Genomic DNA, 12,162 nt, shown 5'->3' with positions numbered 1-12,162 from the left:
GGATCAGAGTCCAGAGCAGCTTTTCCATGTGTGTTCATCTGTTTTGCTCAAGAATTGTCCTTCACATGTTTTGGAGATAGATGGACAAACTACACAGTTACTCTGCTGTGTCCAGGTCACAACTACATTCCTTGTCCTTGTTGTGCATTCTGTGTGTATTCCCCAGCTTCTGTTGGGGGATAAAGTGTACCACCAGGTCAGTGCACCAGAACCCAGGTACTCCCAGAGTTTCAACCTAAGGTGCATTGGCTCCAAATAGGCTTTTGTCTGAAGGCAGATTTCCCCCATGTCAGTTGCTTCTACCTTGTGCTTTGCATTGATCAAAGCACTCCTTTTCTCTTCCCTGTGGGTACAGTCCATGGTGAGGGATCACTTGACCTTGAAATGTGATTTCATTCATTTTGCCCATTGGATAATGTTGAGATTAAGGTAAGTCTTGTTACTCAGACGCTGCAACTGTGATAATTTCCTGCTCCTGTCAGATATTTCCTGTGTAATACTGTTTCTTTATGCCTTGTTTTTCCATACTGGCAGGTTTTGGTGGCAACGTTTTTAAATTGCAAGTGCCTCAATTCATTTTTCCTTGTACCTCTTGGACCATTTGCTCTTTAGTTCTCCTTACGCCCTGCAGCCCCAGCTCTGAGGCTAACACATCACCCAGCAAATCCTCCTTGCTAGGAGGGAAGGGGCCTGTTCACCTCACCTCCTGAGCAGAACCAGCATGAGTGACCATTTGCCATGCAATACTGTTTCTCAAGCTCAGCAATCCAAGGTGTTTGCATTCTATTGCACTCCTGTACATCTCATTTGTCTGGGCCCTCTTTGCCCTCAGCTTTGGGTTGGCACATTCAGAGGCCAAAAGTGCCTGTGAATTGCACTTGACCAATTCCCCCAGCTTCTCTGCACCTCAGAGAGTGCATGGTAGCTACAATACCTGCTGAATTTGGGGGTTGAGTGAGTTAGAGACTTTTATGTGTGGATGCAAGCTTTTTTAAGGTGCCTTTCAGTGCTTACGAGCCTGTGTAGGCTCTAATAAATAAATGCTTTTACCTCAAGTGTTGAGTGCAGTCATTCAGTACCACACACACAAATATATACTCATGAATCTTTTGAACTGTGAGGTTTAGAAATCCAGTTTGTCGGTGATGTTACCACGAGTTTACATGGCACCTCCCCCAGCAGAGCCCTAATCTGCCTCAGACTCTGGGGTGCTACTTTACTGCAGAAAAATAATAGTAATTTGTAAATGAATCAGGGAGATTTTAAAATCAATTTTCTTCAGCAAACAGTGATTATTGAAATGGTTGCAGATATCATTGAAGACTGAGCGTATAAAATGTTTCAAGATAGAGAATTGGAGTCTATAAAAATATAATTTTTTATCAATAATTCTTATGAGCAATCTTCTTTCTACACTCTCCCTTTTGCCAAAACTCTCCCCTCTATTATATACTGAGCTCATTTGCCTCCTGGATACTTGCAGATTTGTTGGTATACAAATTAATTTTGTCATTGACTAGAACGAACATTTGAAGGATAAGAATGCCATTGCTATTCATACTAAAGGTAATCAATACAAGTACAGAGGAATAAATATTGTCTAACCAAGTAAGCATCCTCTCCAGCCTTATTTCACTTTTCTAAGACCCACAGGACTGTGTCCTGGCTCTTATACTTGTGAACAAAGCAGTGAGAGGCAATAGCATTTACATCTTGACACCACAGGAGGATCACAAGAGAAACTTCTCTCCTGGTCTTGGCTCTTCCCATGCTCAGAAGTCACTCATAACTGTGTTTATCTACTCTTTGACTGCAGTGGTAATAATTATTTGCCATCATCAATTTATTACGTCCAACACAGTGGAGAAGAAAAAAACCCTGCTCGAAGTGTCTTGACATCTTGGAAATGTCAGGCAGCAATCTGCAGCTACAGCGTTTAAGAGAGAGGATGTGCGGGGATATTGCGATGATGTGGTCTGATTTGTATCAGCCTGGGATCTGTCTGCGAAACGAGTATTATTAGCAGGTAAAAAGCAAAGTAAAGGGAAAAGAATAGCAAAAAGTGGTGGGGTTTGCCCTGTTCCTGCCCTATTCCACTGTCTAGTTCCAGCTGCTCCTGACCAATCATTGGTGCCATTTGGAGTGTTTCAGGCTTCTCTTGCCCAGAGACATCCAGGAGATTTACACTGCCTTATAGCCAGACTGTACCCTTAATTTAAGCCTGAAAACAGGGGCGAACCGTGTGCCAGAGATGAATTTTGCTTCCCTTCCTTCCAGAGGGCTTGCAGGGCAATGTCATGCTGCGAGGGAGGAGGGTGCCCAGCAGCTCCGGCGCGTCCGCAGGGTGGGATCCTCCTGCCCGGCGCTTCCCCCGAATGGCAGCAGGTGGCGGCCGCGCCCCAGGCTCGGGGCTGCGGGGCCGGACCGGTCCCTCTGGGGCTGTCTCCGGCTCCACCGTCCGCATCCACGGCTCCACCGCCCCGGGAGCGCTCGGCGGCGCTGCCCGCCCGCACCGCCCGCCCTGTCCCGCCCCGCACTCCTCCGGTCTGGGGCTTGGCGAGTTATGTTATTTCCCCTTATTTCTCCCTGCCTTCCCTTTTTCTCCCTCCCTCCTCCTTCTCCTGTGTTTCTAGTATAACACCTGCTGCTCTGGTTTGTATGTAATTCGGGATGAGTGAGGAGCGAAGTGCTGCGAGGGGTGAGGTGGAGCGATGCTGTTTTCCGGTGTGAAAGCTGTGTTCTTGGGTTCACAGAACCACAGAATATGCTGAGTTGGAAGGGATCATCGAGTCCAACACTTAGAGCTGCACAGGGCCATCCCCAGGTCACACCATGTGCCTCAGAGCATTGTCTAAACGCATCTTGAACTCTGCCAGGCTTGGTGCTGCGACTGCTGCCCTAGGGAGCCTGTTCCAGTGCCCATCCCTGCTCTGGGTGAAGAACCATAAAGTGCCAAAGAGTTCAGGTCAATTAATTTGTGGAATTGCAGACTAAAATTTCTAGCTACTGGATGTCTGATACCTGGATATTTAACCTTTAGACCACTGAGCCTGTATGCATAGGGGATGTTTTAGAAAGACAGAATGTACTGGAGCCATGAAGTCATGATATGGTTTTCTGATATCTTGAATGTGACCTCTTATGCGAATAGGATCCATGTACACATCAGGTGATGAAACTTGCACAACATGATAAGGAACAGGTGCTCATTTAAATGAATCTGCCACTTAGGGGCTGCCTGACTACTCACAGCTTCTCCTGAGTGCCAGTCCCCTCCTTTTTGAATGAGAACAGTAAGATGGCTGTCCTTGGCGAAACAGGGTGAAACCTGCCAGGTAGCATTTGCATTTTCACATGCTGTTTTCTCTTTGTTTTGTAATTGTAATTTTAAATAGAAGTGAGTGGCCACTGAGATTTTGAGCTGAACACTTAGGAATGTAGACATAGGTGGAAAGCCAGTCCTATGTCCACAAGGTCCACCTTTCCTTCTTAAAATATCAATTCTGTAACCTAGAATGCTTTTTTGAGACATCTGTAGACTTAACTGAATAGAAGTGAGGGATGAACAAGTCATTTTGCATCTCAAGCAAATAATTGTATTGTTAAACATGAATGCTGAAGTTAAGCATCAAAAATATATTTTGGCATCTGAGTATCTGTTCTCTATACTCTCATTTTTTCAAGTGCTACTTTTTCAGTTTTCTGTGACAAAGACCAGTCCTTTCTCCATGACAACTTCCAATTCCTTAGCAGTGTAGCCAGTGCAGGGTGTGAGGAGGGTAAAGTAGAGCATCTCACCTGCACTGAGGATCCTTTGCTGCAGCAGAGCAGTTTCTTTAAGCACCATCTCTCTTCAGCATTTCAAGACATTGAGCACAGCTTCCCCAGCCCTGCAGTTGATTCCCGAGTCCTGCTGATGGGGTCCACCCAGACGATGTTGAGACACATACCAAAGATCAGTGAGGGAGGAGGAAGAAACGTGATTTTGTCTCTAGACACCTTTATTCTATCCCAACTTTATTTCCCTGCCACTGGGAAGCATAATTTCTGTGTAAGCTGTCTGTCTTCTGTGAGGGAGAGAGGAGGGAGGGAGACAGCAGTAAACCAGGCACCAAGGCAGCAGGGCCATCACTGCTCATTATTCCTCACGAAGAATAGGACCTGTGGGAATAGCTGTGCCATTGCCAATGAACCAACGCAGGCTAAGGATGATGCCATGGCCGCTGTGGTAAGTTCTCACTCAAAGCTGCAAGCTTAGGCAACTACTCACCTTGCTTATACCTCCAGTTGGCCCTCTTTATACTGCCAGTGATGACATGGTACTCCTAAGTGCAAATTATTACACATAAATGGGTATAAATTTCTATTAAGAACTACAGAAAGTAATGCTACTGATGATTAAATTGGCAACCCCATCTGCTGTGCAGTTGACCAGGGTTAGCTTCACTTTACTTCAGCAGCTGTGTCTGCACTGTCTTGAGGTGAAACTTAAGTTCCCCTTTGCCTGTCAGGCAGGCAGTGATCCTGTAAGCCTAACTCTTTGAAGCCAGGCCTCTTTACATGGCTAAGCACGTCCAATATGCTCCAGTGCCACCCAGTACACAGGGGGAAGTGGGCCACAAGCTATGTGTGGGGGCAGTGGAGCTCCAGTAACTAAAGTCACTCCAGAAGTTGCTCTTTCAGATGAAACCAGAGAGGCTGTTTACTCCATGTGAAATAAAAATTTCAAAGCTCAGGCAGCTTGTCTAATCTGGAGCAAGGGGGCTCTGTTGGTTGTATGGTGGATATTGCTCTATTTCAGGAAGTCTGAGTGTGGGGCAGTTATCCCTCCTCCCGGTGGGGGACCACAAACAGGTGCCAGGGTTTTATGACCATCCGGGCCTTCTCGGGTTGCTAAATGGGTGGGGGAATCCCTTCTAGATCCTGCCCAGCTGAGAAGGGGATTCCAGGGGGGTCCTGCTGTGGAAAAGGCTGACAATCCAACTCTGCTCCAATTATAGCATCAGAAGGAGGCAATATTAGAGATAAAGATGATGGAGGGTATTTACTACTCCTGCTGCTTTCTCCAGGAATCACTTTCTGTTCTTCGCACCCAGTTTTAGCAGCTCAGGAGTACTGAAAACTCGAGATCTTGGTACTTAAACCAAAAATGAAACAAAGAGTGAGAGAAGGTTGATTCAGTTTCTCGTGTAACAATCTCCACCCTTCAGACTCGAGGATAAGTGTTTGCAGAATGAGGCCCTTCAGTGAAAGACACGCTTTAAATTTCTAGCCCAAACTTCTCCCACCATATGCAGACTTTGTCATCACACAGATCCTTGTCATCACATCTGCTTGATCAAAGCATTCCTGGACAGAAAGCGGGGGTTGTGATTGCCAAGCAGGAAAAAAAATAGTAGCTGTACGCCTTATCCAAGCCTGTTGTTGGTCTTATGGCTGCACTCACAATAGCCGCTGCCTTTCCCTGCAGAGCCAGCGTTTTACACCTTTGTTTACCAAAGCTCCAGATAACCCAAGCTCCAGTACTCTGCAGGAGGTGCTACAGAAAAGCAGGAGTCTCTCCTAGATTATTCAAACAGAGCCCCAGGGTTTCTGAGGAATGTACAGGAAGCCCTGTCTAGGAATTAATGTTCCCACTATCCCTTGCCCATTTTTCAAAACTTAATTTCATTTGATCTGGTTTTAAAATCCAGGTAGTCTTTCCCACATCCCGTTTCCTCCACTCTGTGGTAATTCATTCCTGGACTGTAAGCATTTGCACCAACCAAACATATCAGCAGGTTAGAAAAAATGAAACAGGTACTTTACATGTAATTAATTTAGTGATTTGCTCAGTTGCTGATTCACGTGCATAACCTCAATTAACATTAATGGGAGTTATGTAGGCATGTCAAGGGCAGAATAGACCCCTAATAATCTAACATGGAATGTTATTTCATTACTACTGTAATTATATCCTGCACACACATCATTTCTACTTTGCTTCATGAACTGCTCTTCAAATGTAGTGGCTACTCATCTATTATGCTGCATATGTTAATGCCGAGGTTACATTAAACATTATCTTTTCTTATTCATTGTTCTGCTCCCTGTCCACAAGAGATACACTGAACTAAATAAGTAACCAGCCAGTTGGTGTTTTTGCAAAGCTACAAGTTTTGGATTGTTTGAAGGTGATATTGGAAGCCAGAAACAATCAAAAAACAACAAACCTCAGCAGAACAGCATGCCATCTCTCCTTCAGCATTTTACTTTTATTTATTTTTAATTGGAATCTGAGCAAGCATGGCTGAGACACCTTTAGCCTCATGGTCAAAGAAAGTCACACATAACATGAATCACACCTCTGAAGGAGATGTTAAAACACTTCTGCTCTCCCAGAGGATTTTTGGTCTTTGTTAGGTACTTCTTTCATGGGAGAGAAAGAAGAGGAGTGATTCAATCCTTGGGCACCAGTTGGATATTCCTGGAAACTAAAGAAATTAGGAAAAATTAATCTTATCTAACTGATTGAAATAGCAATTTTCAGGCGATAAAGCTTAACACAGCTGTCTGTTCTCTCTCCTGTTTAGTCCAGTGAAGTTGCTGTGTATGGACAACTGCTTTCTAGTTTTGCCTGTGGGATATATTCTGCCTGTGTGTTTGTACCACTGCTCTCTGAACTGTCACATACACTTCGGTATTTTTGTCTCGAGACTCCCTCCTGCACTTCTGCAGAAGATGAGGCCTAATCCATTTCCAGGTATGTGGGCTACTGTTCAAACCTGTGTATTTGTAGTAGCATAGTATATCCCTGCAACTAATCATCAGCTCCCTGTGGCCATCCTTCCATGGCAATTGTGCCCAATGCCTTGGATATTATACTGCTGTGGAATCAGAGGTACACACAGTATGCCTGCACCTTTACAGGATCACACAGCTAAGCCGAGTAGTTCAGATTAGCTTGGCAATTAAGGGATAGTGAGAAGCAGGGAATCCCTAATGCTGACTGACAACATGGCACCAGTCGATAGATACGGAAAAGAAGCACCTGCAAGAACTTGAACATTGTGAAGCAGCCAAAACCCCTGATTTAACACATTCTTTATATGATTGCCATCAGGCAGGTGACATGCTCTGGGCTGAAGGTAAAGGCTGATACCAGCATCCAATAATCTCTTACTAGGGAATTTGGTTTTAGTACTCCTGTTTCTGTAGGCCCGAATATTAGTTAAAGTGTTTGCTAAAACAGAGCTCTGTTTCCAAGGTAACAGCTACCTAACTTTATTACTAAAACTAGACTAATTCAAACAGGGATCTGAACAAACAGATTTTTGTTAATTTCAAGCTTCATTAAAAACACGAGGAAAAAATCAATGTTCACCAAATGAAAAAAGAAAATAAATCAATAATGAAATTTTATTTTCAGCCTCTTAAGTGGGGTTTTGTAAACAGTGGAGGTTAAAAAAGTAAAACTACTTTAGAGCAATACACAGCATCCTAGTAAGCTGTATGGTAAACAGAATCAGAAGATTGAATGATAATGTAGGAATAATTATTAGAGCTGTAAACCCTTGAGAAGTGGAAGTACAGAAGTGGAATGACCTGTCTCAAGCCATGGTTTCCTAACATCTTGTCCAGCGCCCCTGGGCTGTAACTCAGGAGCAATGACCAAAAGGCTCAGAGAGGAGCACAGGTGTGATTATGTCATGGCTTACATTACCCTGAGAGCTGTGGGCAACAGCAGCTGTGCCTGTGTTACTGCTGGCACTCAAACATTTGCTAGCAACCAGCATTCAAACACTCCAGGGATCCTGCTCATGTGGTCTGATTGCTACTCTGTGCCAAAGCTCCTGCTGCCCCCGTTTTCCCTGCTGTCATTACCCTTGCTGGCAGAAAGGCAGGTACACTGGCACAGTGTGGGCACAGCCAGTGGCAGCGCTGGCACAGTGACAGCTGGGACTACTGGGTGACATGTGCCACTCAAAGGGGTTTGTGGGGAGTGGGCTTCACTTGTGGTTGAAACACTAACTAAGCACTTGGGAGGTCTGTATCCATCTCCTCCCTGCTCTGAGCCTTCATGCAGCCCCCACTACCTGTAAAATGGGGATCACAGCTCTAGGCTTCCTGATGCCATTTTAAGGCTAAACTCAATATTAGGGGCAGCGACTCAGAAGGCAGCAAGGTTTGGGGGTCAGCAAGCAAGCCATTTTGAAATCAGTCCTTTGCATGGTAACTTTACAGGATATTTGTCTGATTCCAGAAGCCGCAGCTCCTTTCCTTTCCTTTCTATTAAGGCTCCCTTGGCAGGTTCATGACTTTTCAAACTGTTCAGAAAAGATTTTTGCAAGGAGTAACAATGACTTTTCCCCTTCACCAGGCCGTGTCTTTTCCAATTTGCCACTGTTAATAAATATTCTCATTTCCACAATCTGGATGGAGGAGAGAGCGAGCTATAAAGAGATAATTTTTCTGAATTACCCATACTAGTGTATTTCCTAGATGAAATATTGTTTTGTTATTTAAAAGAATGAAAATAAGTGACCATAGCCTTGAAGTGCCTAAAGTGCAAGTAGGGAGAATTCCTGAGAGAAGTCAGCTCTTCAAGATTCAAATTGTTTCATTATTTTCAGGAAAAGAATGTCTCGTTCTCTCTAGAACTATTACTACTGACCACTGTCACTCTCCTTGAGTAATGAAATTTTAGATAGGTGTGTGATAGTAGATTTTACCTACCCAGCTAGAAAACAGTAATGTCACACACCTGTCTTTGTCAATAACACATCCTCTTAATAAGACTCTACAAAGCAAGGAGGTAAGGGCACCGAGCATGTAGCCAGTGCTTATACACCAAGTGTCCAACTTTGAGTCTTTACATTCTTTGTGCCTGTAAAGAAAAAAAAATCAGAGAATGAGCAGATGAAGGGCAAAATCTGAAGGTCATGCACTGATAAGGCCTATCTGGTAAAGAAGCAGTGCAAATTGGACAAAAAAAAGATCTATGGCACAATGAAGTAGTTTATTTTAGCTATCCTCCTAAGGAAAACTAATGATCGGAATGTGTTTCAGAACACAGTAAAAGATATAGCCAAATAAAACCTGAGTGCAGCAGTCCTTTGAAAAAAAGGACTTATGACAACAGAAATCTCTGAAAACATTTGAGATGATTTTTATCAAGACAGCTGGTTTCTCCCAGAATTAGTCTTTTGTAGAGTCACCTTCTATTAAAACAGTGCACGATACCTCTTTTCCTCCCCTCCTCTCCCCCTTCCCCAGCCACTGCACTAGTATTACATTGTTTGCCCCATATTCTAAAAGCTATTTACTTTAAATCTTCTTTGATTCAGTTATTTCACCTTGGCATCCCATCAGCTGGCAAACACAAATAATGAAGTGAAGGGAACATAGTTAAGTTGGTATCTTAAATGCACACAAATCCCACATGCTGTGGCAACAACAAAATGAATAACAAACACACTGCATGAAAATCCTCTTAAGTTCCTTTTTTTCAATTCCAGCCTTACATAGAAGAGGAGGAACATCTTAAAAAATAAACCCGTAATATTCCTGAACTAACAGCATTGGCATGAGGCACAGGATGGTCTTATGCTTCTCTGCATATCTCAGACAATCACAGCTGCTGCTAGTAAATTAATGGCTGCAAGGGGGTTGGGAGAGGGAGAACGAGGGGAAAAAAGGGAAATGGAAAGCTTTGTAGGTGGCCTTGTCTGTGCCAAAACTAAATATTTTTATTGGAGCTTTTTCCATTCAACAGTTGGCAGCTTTATCCAGAGGCCTTAAACAGACAGAACAATTCTTACTGTTGTCGGAGTGACTACTAATGGGATGCAGCATTATCTGCTAATGTACATGAATGAATATCTATTTAATAATATAATTGTTTTCTTCTTTCTTTTCCTATAAATTCTTGCCCGCTGGGTCTGCATCCTTCCTTTTGCCCCGGAAACTAAACCTTGGTACTTTATGCAAGATTTATGCTAGAGATGTAGCTGGTATTTCATTGTCAGTCAGGATGTGATTCTGCTGTGACATTTCCAGCTATATTTTTATGGTAGCTGCAGTAAACCAACATGAAACATAAAAACAAACATTTTTTTTCCCTGACAGGGTTCATTTACATCATTGAACCAGACTAAAAGGTGCACTACCCAAAGCACTTTTGGCTGGTTTCACTTACATCTGCCCTAGAGGACTTTGCAAGGATGGATATAGCTGGGCTGCCAGTAGGTCAGATGGGGAGAGGGGGTGGGCTGTGTCTGTGCATGTGTTCAGGGAGGGTAGCAGAGTGAATAGTGAAAAAAAAAATGGGTTGAATGTGCAATCTATTATTCTGGTGTTTGGGTGAAAACCCTCAAAGTGCTGAATTTAGGAGAAAAATTAGCAGGGCATCCTGACATGTTCAAGACCTGCTGACTCATGCTGTCTGTTGGATGCAGTGTAGGTGGCTGAAGAGGTTGCTGACTTCTGCCTGCTCATCTCACCTCAGGCAGAGCTTACTGCTGTCAGAGGCAGGCTGTGATGGAACAGCTGACCTGGTTGTTCCTTCAGCTGCCCCAGGTAACAAACAGTCTTATTTCATTCAAAAACAATGTTCCCAACAAATGCTTTATTTGTAACAGTCCCACAAAAGATCTGGTTTTCATTGTCAAAGTTTCCTGCCTGCTCTGGACTTTTTCATTTGGATCAGAAGGGTGGACAGAGCAGACAGGAAGAGTACTAGTAAACTAGAAAGTGTTTTGATGGTCACAGTCAGTACTTTAATCAGCAAGGGCTGAAGTCCTTGGTGCTAATAATCAATGGCCAATAACTCTTTTCTTCCTCTCACCTTAACAAAGCAGAGCCCACAAAACCAGTGGTGAAGGGATATATGAGGAAAGGAGTTAAAATAACAAAAGGAGATTACAGGCAATTCCTGTGGTGGTGGAAGGGAGGGATTCTGCTGAGGAAAGGGGAGAACAGTGGAAATGGAGGCATGCAGAGCTCCAGGATTCAGGAGACTAGGAAGACCCTCAGCAAGGAGGGAATGGGAACGTGTGACCAATGGGCTCACATAATGATGAACCTGTAATCTCAGCATGTAGAGTGGAAGTCCCCCATTTACACATTTAAATGTACTCCTTCCCCTTCTCAGCAGAGGCTCAGAGGTGAGCTCAGCAGTTCAGGGCTGTTTAGCAGCAATGCCTTTCCACTGAAAACTTTGCTGAGTTTCGTGGGAATGTCCTCTGTCTCCCTTTTCCCTCTCTGGCACAGTCTTTGCATTGTTAAACATTGATGCATTCTCCTTCCACCAGCTTCTCTGCAACTTGAATTTCTTTGGCCTTGTATGTTGTTTTCTCTTCAGTGCTTGTTTTCAATCTTTCTGGACCCAGGGAGAGAGAGAAGTGGGGGCAAACTGGTATAAATTGATCATCTACAGTAAGTCAGTGTAATTCCACTGCTGAAATGGACTGAATGAAATGATCTGTAGTTGATTGAGAACCTGCTTTGTCATGTCTCCCTCTTCTGTGTACTTTATGTTGCCTGTTGTGAAAAAACCCCACAAAACAACATAAAAACACCACACTACCAAAACTCCAGTTCTTTCTGTTTCGCTCTCCCAAGAGGTGCAGCTGTATGCTAATAGTTCGCTTTTCTAGTGGGAAATAGAAAGGGCCATATCATGCTTTGATAAACCAGGAAGCAGACTCTGACACTGGTGTGCAGGGAAAGAAATATATAGAGTTTTCCCCCACTTTTCTCCCTTGCATTAATTTCACAGTCTTTTAGTTCTGTTGACCTCCATGGAGTCCCTCCTAATTTACAGCACCATAAACAAAATCAGAAGGATGCCCCCTAAAATGTGCAGAATTGTTTTCATCTTGCACTGAAGAACATGGTGTATTTGAGGGATTTGCAAAGACATCTCTCTGCTTGGTGAGTTTCTTGCATTATACACCTTCTCCAATGCTTCTGCTGCTAATACTGGCATGATAAGAAAAAGACAAACAGTGATGCAATCACAATGGCCTGCTGCTTTGGAAGAATCTGAGATGCTCAGTTTCTGCCACATTTTCTTTTAAACAAACTGTTGGAAGGTGCATGGTCAAGTCTGGAGCAACAGTCAAGCCCTTGACTATGTCAATACTCTGATGATGTGTTTGGGTTTACTGTTCTGCTGATTGA

The sequence above is a fragment of the Pithys albifrons genome, chromosome 7 (assembly GCF_047495875.1).
Source record: "Pithys albifrons albifrons isolate INPA30051 chromosome 7, PitAlb_v1, whole genome shotgun sequence".
NCBI lineage: Eukaryota > Metazoa > Chordata > Aves > Passeriformes > Thamnophilidae > Pithys > Pithys albifrons.
This window is presented reverse-complemented; position numbering follows the sequence as displayed.